This window comes from Peromyscus eremicus, chromosome 9 (genome assembly GCF_949786415.1).
Source record: "Peromyscus eremicus chromosome 9, PerEre_H2_v1, whole genome shotgun sequence".
NCBI classification, from domain to species: domain Eukaryota; kingdom Metazoa; phylum Chordata; class Mammalia; order Rodentia; family Cricetidae; genus Peromyscus; species Peromyscus eremicus.
Genome location: NC_081425.1, coordinates 35,375,240 through 35,391,128, shown reverse-complemented (window position 1 = coordinate 35,391,128; position 15,889 = coordinate 35,375,240).

The window sequence follows — 15,889 nt, the reverse complement described above, 5'->3', positions numbered from 1 at the left end:
GAAAATTATTCACCTAGACCTGCTAGGAAAGTTGGTGGCAAGTTTCACTCTTATTATGGCCATGTAAAATCAATTTGAAGACCTTCACTTATGTAGCATTTCCCAGATAAGTTCTAATATCTGCACTAAAATCATATTTCCATGGTAGGCATCATGTCTCTGCTTCACTGACTGAATCTCAAACCATAGTCTTATTCAAAGGCATTGTTATTACAATTGTTTCTTTTCTCCTTTGCAACAGAAATTATTTTCAGATCATTCTGATGCTAGCCAGGGGTGCAGGAATGGGCTCATTTTCTTTGCAAACTAAAGTAACTAAAAAGCAGAAGAGAAGTGTAATCAGATATCTTGGAGAGTTCCACTGGGACCACTATATGCTATTGGGCGAGCTGGAGGTCTCCTTTTGGAGTTCTTAGTCTCATTAATAAAATTTTAAGATTTCAAGAACAGAATAAAATGGAATCTCAAGGGTAATTTATTAGAGAAAGAAAAACCTTGGGGCAGGTAAGCTGTAAATCTCATAGCTATCCAGATGAGGAGAAAGGGAAGAGAGAGAGAGAGAGAGAGAGAGAGAGAGAGAGAGAGAGAGAGAGAGAGAGAGAGAGGGAGGGAGGGAGGAGAGGAGGAGAGGGAGGGAGAGGGAGAGGAGAGAGGGAGAGGGAGAGGGAGAGGGAGAGGGAGAGGAGAGGAGAGGGAGAGGGAGAGGGAGAGGGAGAGGGAGAGGGAGAGGGGAGAGGGAGAGGGAGAGAGGGAGAGGGAGAGGGAGAGGGAGAGGAGGGAGAGGGAGAGGGAGAGGGAGAGGAGAGGGAGGGAGGAGGAGAGGGAGAGGGAGAGGGAGAGGGAGGAGAGGGAGAGGGAGAGGGAGAGGGGAGAGGGAGAGGGAGAGGGAGAGGGAGGAGAGGGAGAGGGAGAGGGAGAGGGAGAGGGAGAGGGAGAGGGAGAGGGAGAGGGAGAGGGAGAGGGAGAGGGAGAGGGAGAGGGAGGAGGGAGAGGGAGAGGGAGAGGGAGAGGGAGGAGAGGGGAGAGGGAGTGAGAGGGAGAGAGGGAGAGGGAGAGGGAGAGGGAGAGGAGAGGGAGAGGGAGAGGGAGAGCGGAGGGAGGGAGGGAGACTACATAAGACCAACCAACCATGCATTCAACCAACCAAACACAAACTCAGCTCATGCTATCAGGGAGTTTAAAGCATACTTAGGCTCTGGCCAGCATCTGAAAGAAAAAGACAGAAAAGAAGAAAAAGGAAGGTTACATCATTTTGAAGACTCAGAAAGGCTAGACAACCCAGTTAAACTTCATGATGGTTCGTAAGGACTGAGCTAGGGGTGAGAATTCGGGGAAGGAAAAGGACCTTCATGGGGTGGTCCCCTCCTCCCTGAAAGATGATTCCTTATCCAAGTTCTGACCTGCCCACCTAGGTTAATTCTGCCATGATGCTACAAGGTGATAGATTCCATTTTTTTTATTATATCAATCCTACTATGCACACAAAGTATAATTCTCTTAAATTTAAGCATGTATTTTTAGTTCCATATCACTTTTAAGCTACAGTCATAAATATGTGCTTCCAGTTGTAGTAGAACTCTTTAAGGCTCCTCATTATTCATAAGAGGTCTGATTTCATTCCTCCATCTTTCTCTATCATCCATTTTGGTTGGGTTTCTCCCTGTTACCTTTCACTACAATGGCTCGTCCCATACTTTTCAATGACTTACTTGTTCTTGGCTTTGCTCTTCTAGAGGGTCTGCTACCCAGTTCCCAAATAAATCACACATGGAGGCATATTCTTAATTATAAACACCCAGTCTTGGCTTGTTTCTTGCCAGGTTTCCTTAACTTACATTACCCCTGTCTACTTTTTGCCTCTGGGTTTTTCCTATTCTCTTACTTCTGTAAATCTTACTTTTACTCTGTGGTTGGCTGTGTAGTTGAGTGGCTGGCCCCTGGAGTCTTTCTCCTTTTCTGGCTCATTCCTCTTCTTTTACTCCAAGATTTCTCCTCTTTCTACTTATCCTCTCTCCACCTGCCAGCCTTGCCTGTACTTTCTCCTGCCTTGTCATTGGCTGTTCAGTTCTTTATTAGCCCATCAGGTGTTTTAGACAGGCACAATAGCACAGCTTCACAGAGTTAAACAAATACAACATACACAAAAGTAACACATCTTAAAATAATATTCTACAACACTTACTTGTTATTAATTTGAACAAGAAATTCTGATTCCCTATTTTTAAATTTTCTTTTGAGACAGGGTTTTGTTATTAGCATAAGCTGGCCTTAAATCATCATCTTTCTACCTTAGTCTGTCAAGACCTGGGGTTATAGAGATGTAATACTACACTTGGCTTAGTTATTCACTTTAAGAATATTTTTATTTTATAATTAATTTAATTTCACATATCAGCCACAGATTCCCCTGTTCTCCCTCCTCCCCCCCCCAGCTTTCCCCCCCATCCACCCCCCATTCCCACCTCCTCCAAGGCAAGGTCTCCCCAGGGGGATTCAGCCCAGCCTGGTAGATTCAGTTGAGGCAGGTCTAGTCCCCTCCTCCCTACACCAAGGCTGAGCAAAGTGTCTCAGCATAGGCCCTATTCACTGTTCACTTCACTCCTTAGTTGGTCATTTTTTCTTGCAGCCCTTTCTTCAATTATTCAGTCCCTCTCTCCATATATCTGTCTATTTCTTAATTTATTTTCTGTATTTCCAATCTGCCATTGGTAGGGTGCTCTAGGCCCGAGTTGTTGGATTTAATCTCTTTTTTTTTTAATCTCTACTTCTTAGATCTTCTTATATCTTGTGATAACCTTATTTATTTTTGTGTTGCTGGTGATTACCAAATTTAATCATTCAACTTAGATATTAATCCCAACCTCCAGAATCTTTTTTTGAGAGTTCCCTTGACAACTTTATCTGGATGTCTAGCAAAAACATAAGACATCCAAAAACAAATTTGTAGTCTTCCTCCTGCCTCAAAGCTCTTTCTTCTAAATCCATTTCCTGATCAGTGGATGCCTTACTTGAGACTTCCAGGTTCTTGAGCCAAAAAATTTGGAATTGTCCTGATGTCTCTTTTTGACATCCCATCTCTATGGTTGCAGAATGTTCTGTTATCTCTATTTTCAACATATATGCATAATTGGATTTCTTCTCATCATTGCTATTGTTTCAACTACTATCATATTTTGCTTGGCTAATTTTTTATTATGTGACACTGTTCCTAGGGAAGATATGAGTATTTGTCTATTCATCCTAGATATAGAACCAATGAGAGACCAGATGTAAAGATTCCACCAAAGGCCAACTTATTGCACTATTGAGTTTGTTGGAAGTTTTAAAATTGTTTCTTATAGGAGTATGGTGTCTTAGGGTTTCTATTGCTATGAAGAGACACCATGACTACAGCAACTCTTATAAAGGAAAACATTTAATTGGGGGGACTTGCTTATAGTTCAGTGCTGTGGATATCGCTATATGTAAATAAACTCTGATTGGCCAATAGCCAGACAGGAAGTATAGGCGGGGACTAACAGAGAAGAGAATTGAGGGAACAGGAAGGGAAGGGGGAGACTGCCTGGAGCTGCCGCCAGGACAAGGAAAATGTAAAGTACCGGCAAGCCATGAGCCACGTGGCAAAGTAAAGTTTAATAGAAATGGGCTAAATATAAGAGTAAGAGCTAGACAATGACAGGCCTGAGCTAATGGCCAAGCAGTTTAAATAACGTAAGAGTCTGTGTGTTTATTTTATAAGTGGGCTCTGGGACAGGCGGGACTTGGTGGTGGGAGCTGGAGAAAAATTCTCCAGCTACAAATGGCGCCCAACGGCTCGAGTTTCCACCTTAAACCTGAGAATATTTAATAACCAATTCTAAACAGAGCCAAAACCAGGTTCCTGCTTCATGTCTCATATGGGCGGCTAGACGCCGCAAAATGTGGGTTTGAACTACTGGCTGGTTCCTGGCATGTGCACTTGACCTGCAGTATGGCGGGAGTGAGACGTGTGCCAGTGGCACATTACGCTGTATGGTAGATTTACTCTTTACTAGTATATATATATAAAAAAGAGGTTTCTGGGCTACACGCTACTTTGATAAAAAGCGTAGACCCACTATTTCTGAGAGTTACAGCTCCCAGAGCTGGCAGAAAAGGGACCACCACCATGTTGGGAACTAAAGTGGGCGGAGCCAACAGCCACGTTTCAGTCTTAGAAGGCTGCAGTTTATTTAAATCAATAGGTTCACAATAAGACTGATTCAGATGGAATAGTTCACAATGTGTGTAAAATGTACGTAGGCTTAAAAGAGAGAAAAAAGAAATATATACAGTTATATAAACAGATAGTTTTTAAAAATAAAGTCTTTAAAGAAACATTAAAGGTAATAAGCCATGTAAAGAATGGCTATCACACAGAGAATCTGGATTATGTTGTCTTTGATATTTGTAACTGAAGAAAAACATTTGATTGTAAAAGTTGTTGAGTTATGCCAAAATGTAAATTTTAAAGGTACCTTGACTTCAAAATTTGGATATAAGGATATGTTGCTTTGGAAAAGAGTCTCTGCTTTTGTTTCCACAGAAAGCCAGAGACTATGGATTTGTTCCAGATTAAGATACATCAGGTTTGACCAGCCAAGACCCCCTGAAAGGTCTCCAATGACACCATGGCCCAGATGATTCAACATCCAGAATGGTTTCAAGGCAACTGGCTCAGATATACAGCCTCACGGACTACTCCATGATCCTAAAATTTTCTTTGTGTCCCCATAAGATACAGCGCCCCCCCTCCAGCAGGAAGTAGTAAGAGAAGCTATGCCCAAATTCCCAAATATACCAAGCTGGCTTTAGAGATGGAATTGGCTCACTCCCCCTCTAAACCCAGACATATTGCTAAAAAAAAAAAAAATGGTTAAGAGATTCTTATGTCCCAAATCAGAAGAGCCCTCTGGTGTGGGACAGAGAAAAACCAATATTTTTATTTAAAACAGGTTGATTATAAATACAATCTCTTTCTAAAGAAAAAAAAAGGGGATAGTTTAGATATGATAGGATGAAAGGGTAGATTAATGAACCTACTTTTAAAGAGTAACAACTTGTTTAAAATGTTTTACATTGCTATAGATTTTAGTTTATTGATACAAATTTAAACTTAATTTTGTTATACTGTATATATTTCTATTCTTGTTTGAGGTATTATGTTTATGTAACTCATTTAAAATTGTAATGGATAATTAAAAAATAGATTAATAGTTAGTCATCTATGATAATCATATTTGTAGCCATGTTAGTTAAGTCTTCTAGGTATACATAGATATATTTCAGATAGATAAGTAGTATTCAAACACTTCAAAGACCTACAGAATATGGCATTTAAAATCTTTTAAAAATTTAGACTTTCTGGACAGTGAGACATGTCTGCTCCTGACAGCACCGATTTACTTCAGAGAGGAGGATGGGCATCGAAGACACTCCATATGGAGTTTATCTTCACCTTGACAAAAATAGCCATTTGGGCAAGAAACTGTTCTTGCCTGGACTGCTTGATCAACTGGACATGCAGGACCCATAAAAAGGTGACAACTGAACTTTGCTTGACAAAATGGTCCTTCAGGTTCCTGCTTTGCAGAGGAAACTGCCAGACATTCTACAGGACACAGAAAAAAGTGAATAAGAGACTCTAGGCCTGTGGGCTGAAGACAGATGCCCCAACTTTACAAGAGAACTTTGGATGACTGTCCAGGCTCAGCTGTCTCTGTCTACCCTACAAGACTCCCAAAAGTTGCTTGCATCCTTCTCCTATTTCTCAGGCAGTATTATATCCTTCTGAGGTCTTTGATGTGGTTAAAGACTAGATACTTACAATTTTCCTTAGTTATAATAAAAGATAAGTTAGATATAAAACCTTAAACTCACAAATATAAGATAGATAGGATCTCTTCTTTAATATTGTAACTGTAATTCTTGCTTGATAATTGTTTTGTTATATGTAATTTTACTATGTTAAAGTTAAAACCTTTTAAAAAAAAAAGAAGAAAAGGGGAAGTGCTGTGGATATCGCTATATGTAAATAAACTCTGATTGGCCAACAGCCAGACAGGAAGTATAGGCGGGACTAACAGAGAAGAGAATTGAGGGAACAGGAAGGGAAGGGGGAGACTGCCTGGAGCTGCCGCCAGGACAAGGAAAATGTAAAGTACCGGTAAGCCATGAGCCACGTGGCAAAGTAAAGTTTATAGAAATGGGCTAAATATAAGAGTAAGAGCTAGACAATGACAGGCCTGAGCTAATGGCCAAGCAGTTTAAATAACGTAAGAGTCTGTGTGTTTATTTTATAAGTGGGCTCTGGGACAGGCGGGACTTGGTGGTGGGAGCTGGAGAAAAATTCTCCAGCTACAGTTCAGAGGTTTAATCCATTATTGTCATTGTGGGAAGCAAGGAAGCAAGCAAGCAGACATGGTGCTGGAGAAGGAGCTGAGGGTTCTTAAAGCTTGACCCACAGGCAACAGGAAGTGGTCTGAGACACTGGGTGTGGCTTGAACATATATGAGACATCAGAGCCCACACGCACAGTGACACACTTCCTCCAGTAAGGCCATGCCTACTCCAACAAAGCCATACCTCCTAATAGTGCCACCACTTATGAGCTTATGGGGGCCAATTACATTCAAACTACCACATATGGGTGAGAGTTTTACTTCTAGGACCATGAATGGCTCAAAGATAGCTATATCATGAGATCCTACCCAAGTATGGATTATGACTGGTGAAATTGGATCTCTGGAACTCTCTGCACAATTTTCAGGCAGCTTGACATATCAAGGTCTCTTCTCCTCATCAGTTCTTACTGATTATAACATTGGGGAGGAATGGGCCTTGTGCATCTGGTAAATTTCAGGGACTTCCTAAGACTTATGAGTTTTTCACTTGCTGAATCTTCACAAGCTTCCCTTTAGAAGAATGATTCTCAGTCTTCCTAATGCTGCAACTCTTTAATACAGTTCCTCAGGATGTGGTGTCCAAACCATAAAATTATTTTTGTTGCTACTTCACAATTCTAATTTTACTACTGTTATGAATTGTGATGTAAATATCTGTGTTTTTCTATGGTCTCAGCTGACCCCTGCAGAAGTGTCATTTGACCCTAAAGGGGTTATGACTCAGGGTTTGAGAACCACTGCTTTAGAAGTTCATGTGTCTTAATGAGTTTCTTCCTGGAATAAAAGTTTCAATTTGTAGAAAATTGCTATACGACATTGCCATAAATCATTCTTCCTGCTTCTATCTGGATTTATATCTTCTCCTCTCCTGATGTCTTTTTTTTCTAGATAACAATCAAAGAGAAAAATAGAAATCCATTAAAACTGAAATTTGGTCATGCCAGTTGACTGCTCTGGATTTTCCTGTGCTTCCTCATCTCATTCAGAATCAGTGCTCAAACATGTAGAGTTCTACAGCCACCAGAGTGATCTACTTTTGTCTATCTGTGTGACCAGTGCTCTCTGGGCCTGCATATTAGCAACACCAACTTTTATGCCATTTCTTGAATACATCAAGCAAGATTTTTCTCCAGAGGCCTTGTATTAGTTTTTCCTCAGCAAAATCGAATAAACAGTATAATGACTTCCCACATATTTCCCATCCCTTTTGGGAATACATTTTCCCAGATATCAACACTGCCTCACCCCCCTTCAGTTCTTTACTCAAATATTAGTATTTGAATTAGTGAGTCTTTCCATCCATGATCATCTCATTCAAAGATCAACCCCTCTTCTTTTGGGGTTTCCTCCTTTTCTCATTTTTCTTTCATAGAATATGTGCATGTATATAAATGTGTATGTGTGTAATATAAGCATGTTTAAGATATATCATATACTGTAAACAATAGATATATCCATTTTATATTATGCCAATATTATATGGTATATATACTATATTATTATTATGGTTATTAAATTATTATTCTTACTCTTGTTTGTCACAGACTATAACAACCCCCCCAAAGGATTGATCCCGACTATGAGTCAAACTAGGATTTTTAGCACCCACACATTTTTTCCACTTGTGTAATAGTTAGTTATTTACAAGCAATGCCAAACACTTCTATATGATAACCACTTCTTTAATCGCCTGCTAGAACGTTGGTAATCAGATGATTTGTTTTTGTGTACAGTTTGTCTTCCTCTTTGAAAATGTGAGTTTATCCTCCTTAAATATATGTAGTTCTTGTCCTCCCCAAGAAAACACTGTTCATGGAAATGTCAGGGTTTTTCAAAATTAAGCATAAAGTCGAGAGTTCCATTGCAGATACTATTCTCTGCTTATTCTGCCTCCCTGACTGTTAGCACCTAACATGAGAATGATAAGTTAGTTACAGTTAATGAGATCACACATCATAATCACCCAAAGTGCACAGTTTGTGGAGTTGATTCTTCGTGTTGTCTAACTATGGCTTAGACAAGTGTATAATGATATATGTCCAGCATTGTAGTATCATGGAAGATTTGTCTCAATATCTAAAATCTTCTGTGTTCCAACTATTGATCATTTTAAATTTATACTTCTAGGTGGGGATTATATTTTAAATAGGATTGGCTTCTTAGAACAGCTGTAGGTTCAAAATTTGAGCCAAAGGTGTAAAGAATTCTCAAATACTTTTCACCATTTATCTGTCTCCATAGATTTCTCTTTCACAGAATTAAGTGTAGTTAGAATGCTGTAGCCTTTCATATTGGCTTTTGTTGTGTGATGTTCCTTATAGAGACATGAAATGTCTATCTACCCCATATAGGTCACTAATAGCAGCCATATGAACGCACTCAAGACTGGCTCATAATCTAGTGAGTTCATTGGAGCATGAGTTTCTCAAAGCTGCATCACTAAAAAGTCCAATGAAGCATTGTGACCCCCCCCATGACAGCTGCAACCCTAGATGTACCTGGATAGCTTGGAAGCAGCTCTTTTGCTAGAAGAGTCTGTGGTGGTATTGTGTTCCCCCAAATATCGTGCACCCTAATAAACTTATCTGGGTTCAGAGAACAGAACAGCCACTAGATACAGAGGCTAGAAAATGGTGGCACTCACGCCTTTAATCCTAGCATTCCAGAGGCAGAAATCCGTCTGGATCTCTGTGAGTTCAAGGCCACATTGGAAATAGCCAGGCATGGTGACACGCGCCTTTAATCCCAGGAAGTGAGGGCAGAAAGCAGAAAGGTATATAAGGCATGAGGACCAGGAACTAAGCCTGGTTAAGCATTCAGGCTTTTGAGAAGCAGTTCAGCTGAGATTCATTTGGATAAGGACTCAGAGGCTTCCAGTCTGAGGAAACAGGATCAGCTGAGGAACTGGCGAGGTGAGGTAGCTGTGGCTTGTTCTGCTTCTCTGATCTTCCAGCGTTCACCCCAATAACTGGCCTCGGGTTTGTTTTTATTAATAAGACCTCTAAGATTTGTGCTACAAGAGTCCTCTACCCCCACCACAGTTGTTACTGTTTATATAATCCTGACAGAAGCCTTTTGAATCTTGTAGGATTCAGGAGCTTCCTGAGTCCTGCCAGTTTTGTCTTCTGAGTCTCATAAGGTTCCTTTTTCTTCCGGGAAGGAATGTCTCAGTTTATAGACTACAGCTACACAACAACCTTTCCCCCTTAAAAATAAATTCATTTCAAGTTTCTCTGTATTTTTTAAGGGTTTGAGAGCTCGTTTTATTTTTTTCCTCCTTTTTTTTTTCTGAATATAATTCTGCTGTCTGGATGTAATGCAGTTTGTTTATCCATTCACCTATTGAAGACACAGTTCTATTCAATGTTGCATTAGCTCCTAAAACACTGCTTGACACGTGGTAGATGTTCAGGATGTGTTCCTTCTCCTTATCATGCAATTATTCTGAGAAGCATTTCTCTGTAGTAAGTCATTCAGTGTGATAAACTGAAATGAAATTCCAGGTGTTAGAGATTTTCCATCTGCCTTCTCATTCTCATCTCAAAAGCAGCTCCTGACTCTTGAATGTATCTTTTTGCTGTTGTTGTTGTTTTTTTCCATTGTCATCATCTTTGGTCTGTCCTGGCTTCATTAACTTCTTCCAGATTAAATGTTAGCATTTTGATTCATATTTCTGACTGTAAGGCATAATATCTTTTTCCTAAAACACGTATCTTATTATGTTGAACTCTGGCTTGAAATATTCAGCAGGTTAAAGTTTAAACTCATTTGCGAGTTTGCATTTTTTAGACTAGACTCTTACAAGGTGCACAGTTTTCTCTTTAGTCCCTCTTTGCACAAACTTCTACTTCCTACCCTGTTTGCTTTAGTAGGTTTGAATTATTTGGGGAAACCCAGTTGAGGTGTGGCTGCTTGTCAAATTCAAGCATATTTATGTGGCTCTCAAATCTTTCTTCGCTCTATTGTCAGCTTCCTCCTACTGTATTCTGGGATGTTTGAAATAATGAATTAATTTTATTATCAGTTCTATATTTAGGAGATGAATTTGACATGAATTACAGAGAAAAAAACAGAGCTGGCAGCTGGGGATGGTGGTGTTGCCTTTTTTTTTTTTTTTCCAGCTAGTAGTTAGGTTAGGTGCTGTTTTATTGGCTCACAGACTAGAAGATAAAATTCCTGTAAACTCTCCAAATTGGTGGGTTCTTTTTTTTAAAATAGTATTTTTATTTTATAATTAACTTAATTTCACATTATCAGCTATAGATTCCCCCGTCCTCCCTCCTCCCACCCCCCAGCCGTCTGCCCCAACCCACCTATATCCTTGGTGCATGGGCTGACATTTTGGAGCCTGGGGCCTATGCTGGGACACTTTGCTCATTCTTGGTGTAGGGAGGAGGGGACTGGACCTGCCTTGGCTGAGTCTGCCAGGCTGGGCTGACTCCCTAGGGGAGACCTTGCCTTGGAGGAGGTGGGAATGGGGGGTGGTGGGTTCTTATACACAAAAGCAGTGTATAAGGCTTCTAGATTCTGCTGTGGACATCCCAAATTGGCTTGATCATCACTTCAAGTGAAGGAATCTACTTTAAAATGGAGTATTTTTCACTGAAATATCCACTTGAAATATCTACCGTTCTGCTATTACACTTTTATTTTTGTTTAAATAAAATAAAAAAAAAACTTTGAAAAATGTCTTGAAAAAAGGACCAATGGAATAGAATTCCACTGCTGTGAAAAGATTAGGCTTTCACATCTGTGAACTTCCATCTTACTTTGAACATTGATTGTACATGTGCGCACACACACACACACACACACACACACACACACACTATTTAACCTTAGAAGGCTTGGGATGTTAGGAACTAAGTGTGTGAGATAATGCAGAATGAGGGAATGTCAGCATATTCTCCCCTCTGCTCTTTGTGGATGTACTTTTTATTTTATTTTTATATTTAATTTTTTTTCATTTTACATACCAACCACAGTTTCCTCTCCCTCCCCTCCTCTCGCTCTCCCCCACCTCTCCCCCCCCTCCTCCTCAGAGAGCATAAAGCCTCCCATGGGGAGTCAACAAGTCTAGAACATCAAGTTGAAATAAGACCTAGCCCCTCCCTCCTGCATCAAAGCTGAACAAGGTATCCCCAATTTCTAAATGGTCTTATTAAATAAAAAACACGGAGCCAAATATAGGGGTGAAAGCCTTAGAGAGATCAGGGAAATAGGGAAAGCCACCAGCCAACCTTACCTCACCAACTCTGCAGCTTCCAAATGTGAGTTACTTCCTGTCTACCCACATCTAATTTGCTCTCTGTCCAACTACATCACTTCCTCTTCCTACACAGCTCTCTCACTTTCTGTCTGTGCAGACCTCCAGACCTCCATGGTTAACTAGTGTTGGAATTAAGGCGTGTGCTGCCACACCTGGCTCTGTCTCTAGTGTGGCCTTGAACACATAGAGATCCTGCCTGATAAGTGATAGGATTAAGGCCATGTGCTACCATTCTCTGACTTCTTTGTTTACTTAAAATGGCAGGCCTTTTTCCTCTAATCTCCAGGCAAGCTTTATTTATTAAAGCACAAATAAAATATCACCACATTTCAGCACAAATAAAATATTACCACATTCCTCCTTTTTTGTCTAATAAAAAATAAAAAAGTTATAACTAATATAAGAAAAATTATATACAATAAGTACAATAGCTATATACAATATAAACAAGCAATAAATACATTAACAATGTCTAGTCCATTTGCATTTGACAAATTCAGAGAAAATATTCCATTATCTACCCTATTTTGGTGAGTTCAAAATGTACCTAATTCACTTTCTATCCTAACTTATATTACCAACAGAAAACTATCTTATGATGTCTTTCAAACTTACACACTTAACACCTCTTAGTGAGTTTATTTTCTGAATTTCTTGACAAGGAAACAAGGAAAACTGTAACTACAACTATCTAATCTTCAAGTCCCTCAGAGATCCAAGAAGGAAATAATATTCCCTAATAAAACAGGAAGCACAACAAGGGACTTCCAAAAAATGAGTTACGACAGAAACAGCCAGCTGCCTGGACAGTCACCGGAGGTTTCTCTGCACCTTGGGGCATCATCTTCGGCCTACAGGCCTAGAGGATCTGACAGACTCATTTGTGAAGTCGGATGCATGCAAGCTCAACCTCACATTCAATGCTGGTATTCCATGTATCAGATAAACTTGAATTCTGCCAGTGTCCTGTCATGATTCAGGATTTTAAATTCTGGAAATTGCTGGCATTTTTGGAATTCAGCTTTGGAATTCAGCTTCCCATTCTTCTTGGCTTGTGGGTGGCTTCATCTCCTTCATTAAACACCAGTCTACCATTGAGAGGTTAGACTTCATCAGCCTAGTTACTCCTTCAAGAATAACAGTTTCAGCTACTGTTCCACTGCACACTAGAAGCCATTGGTCCACTGCCTGATCAGCTGCCTTTGAAAAAAGGGGCACTATACCTTTTCCAGATTGCAAAGCCACTTCAGCGATGCTGTTATATTGTCATATTGTCCTGGCCCCTTGCCAAAACTGCAACCACGCTTGTCTTGGCAAAGATTGGTAGTCCTCTGTTTTGTGTCCTGCTTGTCTATTTTGGACAGCATACTGTCAGCAGTCAATGCGAGGGTGCTTTCTTGCCCAGTTTGTCAATTTCATCCTTCATTAAAGGTACTACAATTTCTGCTGGGTCTATTCCTGATAATTGATGAAGTCTCAATTTTCCTTTTAAAATCAAGTCAGAGATCTTTTCCACATAAGTTTTAAATCTTTTACTCCGTTTATTTCATAGAAATATCCATTCCAATATTATATCTTCCCTCTGCATTAGAACTTCTGTAGGATAATGCTTAGAGGGTAAAATAACCAAAATGTAATCAGGCTTTGGAACCACATGATCCGCATGTCCATCCTGTGCTTTTTTTTCCCACCAAAGCCAATTCTCTCTCAGCTTCAGCTGACAATTCTCTTGGACTATTTAAGTCCTTGTCACCTTCTAAGGTTTTGAACAAATTACTCAGCTCATCATTTTTCACCCCAACAACAGTTTGTAGATGGGAAATGTCTCCAAATAATCTTTGAAAGTCATTGAGAGTCCGTAATCTGTCTTTCCAAATTTGCACCTTTTGGGGTCTAATTTTTTGTAGACCTAGTTTATATTCTAAATAATGATTGAATCTCCTCTTTGTATCTTTTCAGGAGTAATTTGTAATCCCCAACAAGGCAAAATTTCCTTTACTTCTTCAAACATTGTTTCTAAATTTCTGCATTTGAATCAGCTAGTAAAATATCTATCATGTAATGATAAATTATAGATTTAGGAAATTGTTTACATATTACTTCTAATGGCTGTTGTACAACATATTGGCACAGGGTTGGGCTATGTAACATTCCCTGTGGGAGGACCCTCCATTGATATATCTTAACTGGATGAGAATTATTATAAGGAGGCACCAGAAGGCAAATCTTTCTCTGTCTTTTTCTTGTAAGGGTATTGAGAAGAAACAGTCTTTTAAATCAATAACTATAAGAGGCCATCCTTTAGGTAATAAAGTAGGCAAAGGAATTCCAGATTGTGGAAAGCCCATTGGCTGAATTACTTTGTTAATTGCTTTTAGGTCTGTTACCATTCTCCATTTACCAGATTTCTTTTTAATAACAAATACAGGAGAATTCCAAGCGCTGGTTGCTTCTTCAATATGCTGAGCATTTAACTGCTCTTGTACCAGCTCTTCTAAAGCCTGCAGTTTCTCTATTGTTAAAGGCCATTGCTGAACCCATATAGGCTTGTCTGTTAATCATTTTAAAGGTAGAGCTATTGGTGTCTTTGGAAGATCAGCAGTTGTTGTACAGGGCAGAACTGAGAAAAGATACCAAGCCACATGACTAAACATAGATAAGAATTATGGGTTAATTTAAATGTAAGAGCTAGTCAGTAATAAGCCTGAGCTAATGGCAAAGCAGTTATAGTTAATATAAGCCTCTGTGTGCTTACTTGGAGAATGCAAATGGGAGAGATTTGTCCCTACATCCAGCCAGCTGGGACACAGGAAAACTTCTGACTACATCCCTCCATAGGGGATGGGCTCTAAAAAGCCAGTTCATGCACTAGGGATACATTCTGGTCTCACTGCCAGGTGCCACACCAACTGACCAAGCCACACAATTATTGCCCACATTCAGAGGCCCTAGTTTGGTCCCATGCAGGTTCCCCAGCTGTCAGTCCAGAGTCTGTGAGCTCCCTCTAGTTTGGGTCATCTGTCTCTGTGGTTTTCCTAATCATGATCTTGAGCCCCCTTGCTTATATAATCTCTCCTCCCTCTCTTCGACTTGACTCAGTGCAATGCTTAGCTGTGGATCTCTGCATCTGCTTCCATCAGTTACTGGGTGGAGGTTCTATGATGGCAATTAGGGTAGTCATCAATCTGATCACAGAGGAAAGCCAGTTCAGGGACTCTCTCTGCTATTGCTTGAAGTCTTACCTGGGGTCATCCTTGTGAGTTTCGAGGAATTTCCTAGTACCAGATTTCTCCCTAACCCCAGAATGGCTCCCTCTATCAAGATATCTGCTTCCTTGTTCTCCCCCTCTGTCCCTACACCAACTTTGATCATCCCATTACCTCATGTTCTCAACTCCCCTCTTCTTATTTTCCCCTCCCAGAGAGATTCATGCTTGTCCCTCTTAGGATCCTCCTTGTTAGCTAGCTTCTCTGGAGCTGTGGGCTGTAGTCTGGCTATCCTTTGCTTTATGTCTAATATCCACTTATGAGTGAGTACATATTGTATTTGTCTTTCTGGGTTTGGGTTACCTCACTCAGGATGGTTTTCTCTAGTTCCATCCATTTGCCTGCAAATTTCACGGCTTCATTTTTTTTTTTAAACCTGAGTAATCATTGTATATATGTACCACATTTTCTTTATCCATTCTTCAGTTGAGGGACATCTAGGTTGTTTCTAGGTTCTATCTATTATGAATAATGGGTCAGCATACTTTCTAACATATAGTGTAATATTTTCTCATGGTCACATACCCTGGTATCTAAAGGATTTGGTTGAATAAGATAGCTGAGCTTGGGAAATTTCATCAGCTGTTCGATTTCAAGTGATTTTATTCTTTCCTTAGTTCACAGCAGCACTAGGCTTTGATATTGAAATACAGATATAACATTGTATCACACTTTTTATTTTTATATCTGCTTTTTGCCATACCAGAGAACTTTATGATAATTATTGCATCCTCAAGAAGCAGGTAGGATCAATATCGTTACAAACTGATTTGGTTTTCTGTTTTTAGAATATGACGAATCCCAAAATGATAAGTGACTTAAAGGTTAACATAGAGCAAATCAGAGCTAAAATCATGCTTAAAATTCTGATATATTAATTTCCAGGATTAATTAGAGAACTCTCCTTCTCTAAGTCACTCAATCAGTTTATT